Source organism: Protopterus annectens, chromosome 6.part0 (genome assembly GCF_019279795.1).
Source record: "Protopterus annectens isolate FY-2018-M chromosome 6.part0, PAN1.0, whole genome shotgun sequence".
Lineage (NCBI taxonomy): Eukaryota > Metazoa > Chordata > Ceratodontiformes > Protopteridae > Protopterus > Protopterus annectens.
The window spans coordinates 570,888,003-570,902,079 of record NC_056737.1 but is presented as its reverse complement, the minus strand read 5'-3'; positions in this window follow the sequence as shown (position 1 = coordinate 570,902,079).

Below are 14,077 nucleotides of genomic sequence, written 5' to 3'. Positions count from 1 at the left end.
GGGTTGAAATGATATCTATGGCATCACAATCTGAAACCCTGTGTCTATGGGGGGGGGATGAGTGCACTAATTCATTTCTCTGTTATCTCCCCCAGCCCCGTTTCTTCTTGAAACCCATTGTGCAGGTTTTTCACAATACTTTTGTACATAAATTGATTAGAAAAAAGGAAAGGCTGAAAATGTGGAGGAGTTCTGTGTTTTCAATTAGGTGCATATTACTTAATATGCTGGTTAGAGTGAATGAAATGGAGCAGGTGCTTCCACTAGAATAGTTGGAGCAATTTCATCTTACTAGCTCGCGGGTTGTTAGGTTATAGTTTCCTATGTAAAACTTTTTCATAACACTGGTACAGCCAGTAAAGGTCAGTTTTCCCCACAATCAACATGTGCTATTATGTCTTTGTGTTGTGTCTGTCATTACAATTGACATCTCAACCCATATTGTATAAATAAGTAATTTTCTAACAAGAGACATCATTTTGAAGCACTAACCAAAAGAGATCATATCTGATAGTGCTAACCATCCTGCTTCTGTGGAGTATAAATGTACCATTAGACACATCTTGAGTGCACTATGACTGCTGCCAAAGGTGATAATGGTCTTCTTCCAAGAAAAGATGCCAGATGAGAGAGAAAGGCTGGAAGCTGAAGTGCCAGTAAGAATAAGACGCTTGAGGGTGTCCCTTTCATTTCCATTAGTTATAGAAAAGACTCCACTGATGATCCTTTCCTTTACCAGACACACACCCAAATGTTTCAGATGTTTCCTGAAGTTTACATTAAGCATCAGACCTATGTCTTAAAAAAAAATCATTGTTTAAGAATTGCAACCAAATCAATTTGACTGCCTTTCCTAAATGTCCTAGAACTGATTATGACTGCTTAATGAATTATTGCAAGACCCTGTTAAAATTAAGCTGCATGATAATGGCATATAATAAATTTGACCACTATATGTAAAAAAAAAAAAAATACTTAGGCATGATAGGTCAGTGTTTCACAGACTGGTACAGAAGTACTAAGTCTAAAGTTATGCAATATACCAGTGCCCTATTGCAAACAAACTGTCATGAACTTCACAGAATGATTTGTTTTCAGCTTCTTGTATGTACATGAGAAGTTTTTTATGAACAAAATGAAACAACTCTAATGGAACAGCAGCATAAAATCTAAACTGTCTAACTATCTACCATTCACAGATACATGATTGCTTTGTTAGCCTGCCAGGTCAAGCTGTTAAATTCCAGTACAGAATGAAGTTTACCATCTTATATTCCATGTACTGTTCATAAACTCTGAACAATACAGCAACTAAGACAGTGGCCATAAGACAATGACTTAAGAAAGTGACCTGACCTTCATTACAGTCAACAAGAAAAGTGTTTGCTAGGATGAGTCTGCATTCCAAAAAGATTGTGAACTGAAATGCACAGACTAAATCATAATTTAATTAAACAATATCCACAGAGATGCTTTTGTTGCCCTTAAATAGAGTTCAGAAATATATTCAGTCATGTCTCGCCATTCATTTGCAAAATTATACTCCAATAAAGTGTTTCTGAATAATATTTTTAAAATATATGGTTGATTTAAACAAGTTATATAGCAAAAATCTGGACAGCTGATAAAAACAGGTTATTAATTTAACAAAGACTGATGCAGATTAGTATGTCTTTTATTAATATGAGCCAAATAGTATTATTTCCAGTTCATAGGTAAGTACTAAGCTAGTGACCACCAGGGCCTTTCTAAGCATACATCAAAATGAAGCCAAGCCACAGAAGACAGTGAAGCTAATAATTCTCCTCCTTTATTGAGCTTTATAAGCATTGCTGCAGAACCCAGCCCAGTTGTGCACATATGTATCACGGCCATTTATTAGGAAGGGGGATGTTAGTTTGGAGGTTTATAAAGGTTATGTGGTGGGGACGGGGTATGTTCGTTTGGGCATAGTTACTGTCTGCCTCTGTCTATCAGAGACATGGGGACCAGACCTGGGGTGAATTTCTGATTTTCCATCCATTGGTCATGGTTACTGTTAAATATGGTTAGGGATGGACCATGCTTCACATTGATGGGGGACCTGTTCCAGAGCATGGCGATCCTCTGACAGGCACATCTGTCTTGCTAACATGTCCTATTTATGTCACACACAAAATTTAAATTCTCAGATCTAGTGGTTCTGATGCTGTTTGTTTTGCAGATGTGCAAAAGAAGCATCAAGACTGTATCCAAGGATCCCTTGTATACCAAGCATAGATCACTTCTCATTAACCTGTAGGAGATGGAGTATAGAGATATGGCTTTAAGTTGCTCTGTATAGGACAATGTGCTTCTTTCCTGGATTGTCTTCATAAGGTTTCTTTATGGGAGTCCAGCTGTTGCATATGTCTGGCTAGGAACATGCTGAAGAGGGCATTATACTCAATTATGGGCCTGATAAGGGATGAATAAATTGGCACTATGACTTCCTTGGACCTGGATGCCATGCCCTTACTTATACGTTGGGCAACGTAGAATGATTTCTTACTACCATGGCCATATGTTGGTCAAAGTCCAGATTACTGTATACAGATGTTCCGAGGTTAACTCTTAGGGGTGTCTTATCATTGGAGTAATTAGCATGGTGGTTGTTTTATGAAAATGCACTACAATGCATTTCTTGGCATTGAGTTTTAATCCATGACTTTGGCACCAGTATTTTGTCTTTGTTAGACCCCCTTGTAAAATGCCTGTGTTGTTGGGGACATCTGTGATAGCTCTCAATTGGTAGTCATCTGCAAACTCGGTCAATAAAAGGCTCTTGACATTAACCTTTACCTCTGAGAAGTAGATGCCTTTCCTCCCCTGCAAAGCTCTTCCATTGCCTGAGCTGCCACTTGAATTGAATTTGAATCATTTTAATTATAGCTGTCACTTTATTCCCTTGTGCCTGAGTTAGGACAATAATAAAGACAAACTATAAAATATGGAAGTCATAGTAGTTGTAAATCCTGTGATCACCATCATTAAGAGCCATATTATGCATTAATCATAATGTACTTGTTTATCATTTATTCATTATTTGGCAAGATAACCTTGCATCTTCACTTTGGCACAGTTCCTGTAGAAATGATCTAAAGTAAGGAAAAAATAATTTGTAATTCACCTGCTTTACAAAGTACATTGTGATAAAGCACATTATGCTAGCTCAAAAATTTAAAAGGAGGTCACCACCTACTGCTTAATTTAATTACAACCCCTGTAATTCTATATAATAATTAAATGATTGCACTAGTAGTGCAAACTGCATAGTGAGTTGTTATTAAATTTAACAAATACTGTAAGGTGGTTTGTAATATTCACTGTCAACCATTGGTATAATAAAGTGTTGTTTCCTGTTAACAGTTCCAATGCATTGAAATACAAAACTAAAATAAAGTTCCCTAAGACTATAACTGTAATAACTAGCACATGATAAAATCAATAATTTACACCTGAGTGTCTCAGAATTATAAACTGCAAGCACTTTTAGTTTTCTTCTGTGTAAAAGACTGCTCAGGTATATATTTTTTCTTGCAGTTTGTGTGACATAGGTTGATATTCTTAAGCTGCTAATCAGTAAATGAAGTCAAATTCTAACATATTGTGTTACTCTATTTTCTGCCTTTTCAGTTTATATCATGCATTTTAAATGTTTAGTTTTATCTGAAATAAGTCAGTCTGTATAAAAAATGTCATTCTGGAAATGTTTATTTTTATCACATCTATTCCTTCATTGCACTTTGAAATTTTAAAGGAATGCTCTCACCTTGCATATCTAACCTAGATGTCCAAGAAACATCACTATCAAAGTTATTTAAAAAAAAAAATATGTCAAAACCAGTTTTATCAAAATACTCAACAATTATAAAATTCAATATTGGCATCGCATTTTTGAAAAATATAACATATCTCCAATTAATGATTAGATTAAAAAAAGACAAAGTCTAAGTGTAGCCGACAAGAATTGTCATAAAAAGTCAAGGGTTTGAACAATCACCTAAATGCTCTCTCACTCTTAGTCTGGACACTTGGAGTTTGTGTTGACAGGATACTTCTCTTTGCAAAGGTCGAATTAAAGATGTATGCAATAGATTGTCTGATAAATAAATATGTAATGCCAGTGTTTTTTTATTATAATTTCCTGAACAATGCAATACACATAAAGAGAGCCAGGGACAGACAAACTGAGGGAGCTATGATATTAGTGACTTCTCTCTATGCTGACAGGTTGTGAAGTAGCCACAATACATTGCATTTGCAGTTTGTTGCTCTATAATATAGCTGACTTATATTTAATTGATTATAGCAGAATAGTGGTTAACTCCTTTTGATTGTGGTTATGCAATGGTGGAGTTTGAATATACAAGTGAGAGTGTGGGTCCAAAGCTTCACATGTTAAGCATCGATTGTGTATGACTGTGTAGTCTGACTGCATAATTACTACTTTATATGCAGTTATCGTGACATGTTTAAATGTTATATTATAGTCACTGAATATACACTGCTTGGAGAGAACAGTACATATCTATACACACACACACACACACATATATATATATATATATATATATATATATATATATATACATATTTTTATATATATATATATATATATATATATACATAAATACACACACACACACACACACACACACACACACACATATATATATATATATATATATATATATATATATATATATATATATATATATATAAATATATATACAGTGGAAATAAAAAGTTTACACACCCCTGTTAAAATGCCAAGTTTTATAATATAAAAAATGAGACCACAATAAATTTTTCAAAAATGTTCCCACCTTTAATGTGACCTATAACCTGTACAATTCAATTGAAAAACAAACAAATTTGTTGGGGAAAAAATATAAAAAATAAAAAACGTACAATACCCTGGTTGTATAAGTGTGCATACCCTTAAACTAATACTTTGTTGTGTGTGCACACTCTTAAACTAATACATTGTTGAAGCACCTTTTGATTTAATTACAGCATTCAGTCTTCTTGAGTACACACCTGCCATTAATTAAAGAGACTCTGATTAACCCCAAATAAAGTTCAGCTGTCCTAGCAGGATTTTCCTGATATTTATTCAGTTGCCTGCTACATCAAAAGCCATGGTTCACAGAGAGTTTACAAATCATCAAAGGGATCTCATTTTTGAAAGGTATCAGTCAGGAGAAGTATACAAAAAAATGTCCACATCATTGGATATACCATGGAACACAGTGAAGACAATCATCAAAAAGTGGAGAAAATATGGGACAACAGTGACGTTGCAAAAAACTGGACATCCCTCCAAAATTGCTGAAAGGACAATACAAAAACTGGTCAGGGAGGCTGCCAAGAGACCTACAGCACTGCTGAAGGAGGTGCAGGAATTTTATGGCAAGTACTGCTTGTGTACTACATGTAACAACGATCTCACATATTCTCCATATGTCAGGACAATGGGGTAGGGTTGCAAAATGGAAGCCTTTTCTTACACAGAAAAACATCCATGCCCTGCTAAAATTTGCAAAACAATACAACACATCTCCCAAAAGCATATGGGAAAATGTGTTATGGTCTGATTAGACAATGTTGAGTTTTTGGTCACAATTCCAAAACGTACATTTGGCACAGAAACAACACTTTGCATCACCAAAAGAACACCATCCCCACGGTGAAGCATGGTGGTGGCAGTATCATACTTTGGAGTTGCTTTTCTTCAGTTGGAACTGGGGCTTTAGTCAAGGTGGAGGGAAACAGTTTCAAATACCAGTCACTTGTGGCCCAAAACCTTCTGCTAGAAAGCTGAAGATGAAGAGGAATTTCACCTTTCAGCACAACAATGACCCCAAGCATACATCCAAATCAACAAAAGAATGGCTTCACCAGAAGAAAATTAAAGTTTTGGAATGGCTCAGCCAGAGCCCAGACCAAAGTCCAATAAAAAATTTGTGGGGTGAGCTAAAGAGGGCTATGCACAACAGATGCCCTTGCAATCTGACAGATTTAGAGCACTTTTGCAAGGAAGAGTGGGCAAATACTGCCAAGTCAAGAAGTGCCATGCTGATAAACTCCTACCAAAGAAGATTGAATGCTGTAATTAAATCAAAAGGTCCTTCAACAAAGTATTAGTTTAAGGGTGTGCACACTTATGCAACCAACGTATTGTACGTTTTTAATTTTTATATTTTTCCCTTAACCGATTTGTTTGTTTTTCAATTGAATTGTACATGTTATAGGTCATATTAAAGGTGGGAAACGTTATTTATTGTGATCTTATTTTTTTTGTATCACAAAAGCCTGGCATTTTAACAGGGGTGTGTAAACTTTTTTATATCCACTGTGTATATATATATATATATATATATATATATATATATATATATATATTGTGTGTGTGTGTGTGTGTCTGTAAAGGAAAACAAATCCCCAAACCTCTGTACCTCATATAGACCTATATCATTATTAAATAATGACTATAACATATTTATGACAATATTAATTAACAGAATGAAAATACCACTATCCAAAACAATGAATAATGATCAAACTGGATTTATACATCATAGACAAACACATAACAGTATTAAAAGGATAATTTCTCTTATAGATTATCGGCCAAACACCAAGAACACAAGTAAACAGACAAATTCCCTCAAGAACATCTCCGGAACCAATATTAATCCACCATGAACCAAGAGTACAATAAAATACTCGAGTTTATCCATTTTATTGCAAGAATCACCATTTTTATTCCCTTTCATTGTAAATTGCGAGCCGACAGGCCAAAAAAGTAAGGAAGAGGGAGTTGATGGGCGAAGGTCTAAACGCCGGTGACTCTTCAGAACCAAATGGTGGATCTTTTAATCCGGCAGCTACACCAAAGTTGTTTCAGGACTGTTACAACGTGAACAATGGACTGGAAGGTGTTGGCGCCAATTTAAATAATGCGGGTACTAACAATTCAGGTACTGTTTCTCCTGGTAGACCCGTTAAAACAAATGAGTGGCTAAACAGAAGTTTTTGTTTTAAATTGGACAGTAATTGCCCGAAAAGGAATAAAAACGGTGATTCTTACAATAAAATGGATAAACTCTAGTATTTTATTGTACTCCTGGTTCGTGGTGGATTAATATTGGTTCCGGAGACGTTCTTGAGGGAATTTGCCTGTTTACTTGTGTTCTTGGTGTTTGGTCAAGCATTTACGTGGTTTGTGGTTGGCAATATATTTGGCGGTTTCTATGGAGAACGGATCTCCGTCCCTCAAAGGGCAAGATGAGCTTGGTCAGTCCAGGAAGTTAGTAGGACAATTGACTGAGCTAATAGACCTGCTGACACCTTTGTGTAAAAACTTGGTGGGAGCATATTCGCAAGCGTCCCAAAAGACAGGAAGCGGAAATTGCGAGCTGACAGGGCAAAAAAATAAGAGGAAGAGGGAGCTGATGGGCGAAGGTCTAAATGCCGGCGACTCTTCAGAACCGAATGGTGGATCTTTTAATCCGGCAGCTACACCAAAGTTGTTTCAGGACTGTTACAACGTGAACAATGGACTGGAAGGTGTTGGCGCCAATTTAAGTAATGCGGGTACTAACATTTCAGGTACTGTTTCTCCTGGTAGACCCGTTAAAACAAATGACTGGCTAAACAGAAGTTTTTGTTTTAAATTAGACAGTAATTGCCCGAAAGGGAATAAAAACGGTGATTCTTACAATAAAATGGATAAACTCTAGTATTTTATTGTACTCCTGGTTCGTGGCGGATTAATATTGGTTCCGGAGACGTTCTTGAGGGAATTTGCCTGTTTACTTGTGTTCTCTTATAGATTATGTTAATAAAGAAAATAAAGAAACACTCATAATTGGCTTAGATATAGAAAAAGCCTTTGATTCCCTAAATTGGGTCTATTTCATAGGTTCATAGGTTCATAGGTTCATACTAGGCTATCTGCCCAAGGGCATTTATAAGCCTAGCCCATAGTTATGTGGCTTTCGCCACCCCTTTAGTTTGAATAAAAACTATGCCTATCATTTTGCTGTGCCTCTGTCAAGCAGTGACACTGAAGTAATCCCTGGGGTATATCTGCAATCTCCCATCCATTGGTCAAGATTCCTCTTGAACAAGGCCAGAGAGGTGCTCTGCCTCACATGTACCGGGATTTTGTTCCACAGCATAGGGAGTCTCTGGGTGATGAATCTGTCCCTCCAGCACGTTCTATTTATAACCGTGTCAAGGTTTAAGTCTCCCGCCCTTGTGGTTCTGAGGGATCTAGATTTTTTGAGGTGAAGCATATTCATCAAATCTGGGTTTGACATGGCCTTATATGTCAGGCACAGGTCACCTCTGAGCAAGCGGTATGAGACTGAATAGAGCTGGAGTTCTTTCAGTCGGGCAGCATAAGACATATTTTTGAGACCCTTTATCCTTTTGGTGAGGAACTTTTGGGGCCTTTCAAGCTGCAGCAGGTGTCTGGTCAGATACATTCTGAACGGGGCATTGTACTCAATCATAGGTCTAATGAGTGATGAGTACCGGGGGGACGATGACCTCCCTTGATCTAGATGTGAATCCCTTCATGATCAGGTGGGCGATATAGAAGGTTTTCCTAACTACTTTAGCAACATGAGTGTCAAACAAAAGGCTACTGTCAACCTGGGTCCCCAGATCCCTGATGACTTTTTCTGTGCTCAGGGGATTGCCACCTATATGGTAGCTAGGGGTAACCTTATTTTTCCCGAAGGGTATGACTATGCATTTTTTGGCGTTTAACTTCAGGCCATGGCTCTGGCACCAGTTATCCGTTTCTGTGAGGCCCTTCTGGAGGATATCTGTGTCAGATGTGTTTTCGACTATGGCGCCCAGTTTGCAGTCATCTGCAAACTTTGTCAGCCATAACCCTCCTGTGTTTGCTTGTACTTCAGAAAAGTAGATGCCGAACAAGAGTGGACCCAGGACTGAGCCCTGTGGGACACCACTTGTGACAGGCTTTGAGTCTGACATGGCTCCAGCAACTCTGACCCTGTGGGTTCTGTCACTTAGCCAGTTTGCAACCCATCTTGTGATGTATGGGTTTACATTCAAGCTGATGAGATTTTCAATGATACCTGAGTGGGGTATTGTGTCGAAGGCCTTTGCCAGGTCGAGGTAGGCTGTATGGACTGCCTTTCCCTCATCAATGGCCTTGGTGACAGTCTCGAAAAAGTCAACCAAGTTTAAGAGGCAGGATCTGCCTTTGACAAAGCCAAACTGGGTTGGATCCAAAGTCTGCAAGTTCCCTATGTCTTTATTTATGAGTTCCATTATGATCCTCTCCATGGCTTTGCAGATAAGGCTTGTCAAGCTAATGGGGCGGTAATTTCCAGGGTCTGTGGAGGCACCGCCCTTATGAAGTGGGACCACAGTCGCCGTGCGCCACTCCTTGGGTACGTATCCTGAGGTGAGGCTAAGATTAAACAGCTGTCCTAGCTGTGGGTTTAATTCCTCATTGAGTTCATGAAGCACACAGCCGGGGACACCATCCGGTCCCATGGATGCTGTGTTTTTTGCCTTAGTGTGGGCAGTTCTCACCTGGGCGTTGGAGATGTTTGGGGGCTACAATCCTCTGGAATAGATATCTCTCCTTTTGGGGAGGAAGTTTGCACTGAACCTGTCAGCCAGTATGTTGGCAATGTGTGTAGGTTCAGTAATTTTCACATCATTTTGAACTAATTCTGAGCATATCTGGGAGTTTCCTCCTAGGTTTCTAACATAGCTAAAGAAGGCCTTATGATTCTCTTTAGAGTCCTTGGCGATTTTTCTCTCAAAATTTGCCTTGGATGATTTTATGAGAGCTCTTAGTTTTTACTTATAATGATCAAAGGTGTCTTACCTTTCAAGGATTTTGCTCTATCTTGTAGTAGCTTCCTCCTTTTGTTGTAGAGCTTGTTTATGGCTGGGGTCCACCAGACTGGACGCTTGCCTTTGGTACAGAGAGTCTTAGTTTTGTTTGGGATTGCCTGATCCATGCAGTCCTGTAGGTGCTGGTAGAAGGCATTTGTAAGTGATTCAGCGGTTTGAGTAATGTTTACCACTGGCTCAGGGGCCTTAAAGGAGACCACACTAGTTTTAGAAGTGTGAAATCGGCTTTTGAGAAGTTTTTCACTGTGGTCTTTTTGTTTCAGGTGGGGCGGATGAGGACCTCCAGCGAGATTAGTTTATGATCTGATCTCACCAGTGAGGGGTATACTTCCGGTGTTGAACATTTTGATCCCATGTTCGTGATGATGAGATCAAGTATGTTTTCTCCTCTTGTGGGGATGGTGACTAGTTGTTCCATGGCATTTGAGTTTATGAACTCCAGGAATCTTTGGGTTAGAGTGTTCGGGCTTGAGTAGTGTTCCCAGTCTATATTAGGGTAGTTGAAGTCACCTAGTATGATGGTGTTTGGAGATACATTTATCCTCCAATGTTTTCAGGAAGGCCATGTGAGGTTCCTGAGTTTGAGAGGGTGGCCTGTAACATGCTACAAATTGCAGAGCAGTCTTGCCTATGGTTAATTGCACCTGGATGGTCTCTGATGCATCGTGCGTTGCCACCAACCTTGAGGTGTGGGTGTCCTTTATGAATATGGACACCCCCCCTCCTTTCTTGGTGTTGTCCGGATTTTGGGGCCGGAACGCGTGATATGAGGTGAAACCTGTTAGTGCTGGGGTGCTCTCAGGAGCCTTGAACCAGGTTTCTGTCACAGCACAGACATCGATGTTCTCCATATTGAGAAGGGCCTTGAGTGCGTGCATCTTGAGATTGAGACTTCTGGCATTGAGCAGCATTACCCTTAGTTTTTTTCCTTTTTGGTGTTCTAGGGTGGTAGGTTTAGAATTTGAGCCTTGCCTAAAAAAGGCACTATGGGGGTGGCAAGAGCCTTTGCCAATATCCGGAAGCCCAGGGATGACAGGTGCAAGCCGTCCCTTGCAAAGCAGCGTGGCTTGTCCAGCATGTCATCCCAGGCAGACAGACATTGGATCCCCTTTGAATGACACCAGAATTTAAGCCAATTATTAAAGCTGATCATCTTATCACTGTATTGTGGCATCATTCTAGGTGAAGGTAGGATACTGCTCAAGGTCAGGGTCATACCTGCCTGGGCTACATAATCAGAGAGCTCCTCGATGTCCCTTTTCATGCAGTCCAAGGAGGTATGTCTCAGGTCGTTGACACCAGCGTGGACAATGACTGAGTCGTACTTGTACCTGCTGTTGAGAGACCTGAGTGCTTGCGTTATGTGGCGGATTCTAGCGCCTGACAGGCAGCTTACTGTGACCTTCTCTTTACTCAGTCTGGTGAGCGGGACGTCAGTGTGTCTGACTATGGAATCACCAATGACAAGTGTGTCTGGCATTTTGTTTGGCCTTAAGGGCTGTGACTGTTTGACACTCTGACTGTGTGGTCTATGTGTTGCATGTGTTGGGTCGTGAGGTGGTAGTTGTTTGGGTGTCTGCTTTGGTGGCCTCTGCTGTTTTGGTAAATTTTTGATCAGAGCCTCCGAGTATGTCTTTGTGTGAGTATGTGTATGATTTGAAGTTGTGATGGTACCATGTGTGACTGGGTATGTATTGTGTGTGGTTACCTTCTCCTCCTGTCTGGTGTTGCCAGTCCTATGTTGAGAGAGCTCAGCCTCCAGTTTGGCCGTATAGTTGCATCTCTCGCATGTATTTGTGTTTTGTGGGAGAAGGAGAGGATTGTCTGTGTACATGAGGCAATTGTAACATTGCCTCAATATTCCCAGGTTCACCAGTTGAGCTGGAGAGGACACTAGCAACTGATCCCTCGACATACTAGAAGTAGTAGATAAAGAGACTTTCAAAGGACTCCGGGGAAGTGGGTTTTAGGCTGGTGGGGTACTATCTATAATAAGAGTGCTTTATCAAGGTGCAAGTACTGTAGGAGTAAGTGCTAGGCTTTACAGATAGAGAATAGTCTACTTGGGAATCAAGTAGAGATGAACTTTTCAGTTATAGGATATGCTGGTTAGATCAGCAGTACAGCTCGAGGAAGGTAGTTCTAAGGGAAAATTGGAAGAGTGGAATTTAGATGGCCTAAATAGTTTAACCTTGTTTAACCGCCGCTGCTCTTGTGTGCAACAGTGGTAACTCAGCGCTAAATCGCGGATGGTGGATCTTTTACCCGAATGATATTTATTCAAAATTTTAATGCTATTGAATTTCCTGCATCCTTTGCTCATCTCCTAGAGAATATATATACAAATAATTTAGCGTATATCAAGTTAGGTCCTTTTACCTCTTAATCTATACATATAACAAAAGGCATTAAACAAGATGCCCCATGTCATCGATTCTATTTGCTCTGGCTATGGAAATATTGGCAGATTCAATTTGTAATAATATAAAAATCAAAGGAATAGATGTTTATGAACAATACAATTCTAAAGTAATGCTATTTGCTGATATATTACTAACATTATCTAATACAAAAGAGACATTAGAAGAATTAAATATATTAATTGACAAATTTCACATGAATTCAGGACTCAATTTCAATAAATCAAAATGTTTATGTTTAAATAAAAAAAAGAACTGCAGACTAAGGGGGATCACATCACAGGGAAACAAGAATCTACCTTAAAATATCTAGGAATTGAGTTATGCAAGGATAATAATGAATTAGTCTCAAAAAAACTACAATAATATCATTAATACAATTAAAATCTCTGTATAAAAATGGAACAAAATAATATTAACATTTGAAGATAGACTACAGTTAATAAAAATGGTTTTACTGCCCAAGATCCTATTTGTAGCCTTGGCAATATAACTGTTACCAGAAAGGAATATACTTAAAGAAATAAATTCATGCCTAATAAAATTTTTATGGTTTCCCAAAAGAAACAGAATAGCTTTAATACATCATATCAGACCATGGAAACAGGGAGGATTAAACTTTCCGAATATAGAAACAGATACAAAAGCATCAATCTCTAAAACAATCTCAGATTAGATAAGTCCAAATTACTCTGCAAATTGGAAAGAATTACTAACTGTAATATCAATAAATGAATTTGATTTACAAAAAAAATTCAAATAACAGATTAAAACAAGTTGCCATGGCACATATGTATTAGTATGCAATATAACATAACTAAACTCACTAAAACTCGTATGATTAATTATTACATTGACTCATTTAGGAAAATAATTAATGCAAATATAGATTTAAAAATCTTGTTTGATCTTTTAACACCATTTATAGTCACAAAGAACTTTCCACATAACATATATAGAGAAATTATTAATTCCTGGGAACAGAAAGGATTTGGTTGTTGGTTCCAATGTATCAAAGAACTAAAAGTTTTAGATATGCAAGTAATAAAAACAACATACACAGTTTCACAACAGGACTTGCTAACTTTACAGTGCATTCTGTCATATTCACAAGATTTAAGTAGAATAATTAACAATTCTTCATTTAAAGAAATACCTAAATTTATGAAATACATATATGAAATCATATATAATGACTTTGACATTGGAAACAGTATTTTAAAATGTTACAAAATATTGATAAACTATAAAACAACACCCAAAACCTCATATTGGAAATATATAACAAAAGGACACTCAATACAGTTAACTGAAGATATTACAACAAATATCTTATTATCGATAAAATATACATCTTTTACACAATACTGGAAAATGTTTAATTGGAAATGCTTGCACAGAGCATTCTTAACCCTAGATAGAATCAGTAAAATTAGTTCTTCCATAAAAGGAATATACTGGAGATGTGAGCAAGTACACAATGCAGATTTGAGCCACATTTTCTTTGATTGTGTTAAAATTCAGCCATTTTGGAATGGTATTAATAACTTTCTACAAGCTTTATTTAATGAATAATTTTATTTAACTAAAGCTCTTGCATTATTAAATGTGAACTAAGGTACTCATTTCAATAGGTCAAATGTGTATCTAGTATAGACTATACTTGCAATTTCAAGGAAGTGCATAACAAGAAGAGGGAATACAAACACAATACCAGCTTTGGAAGA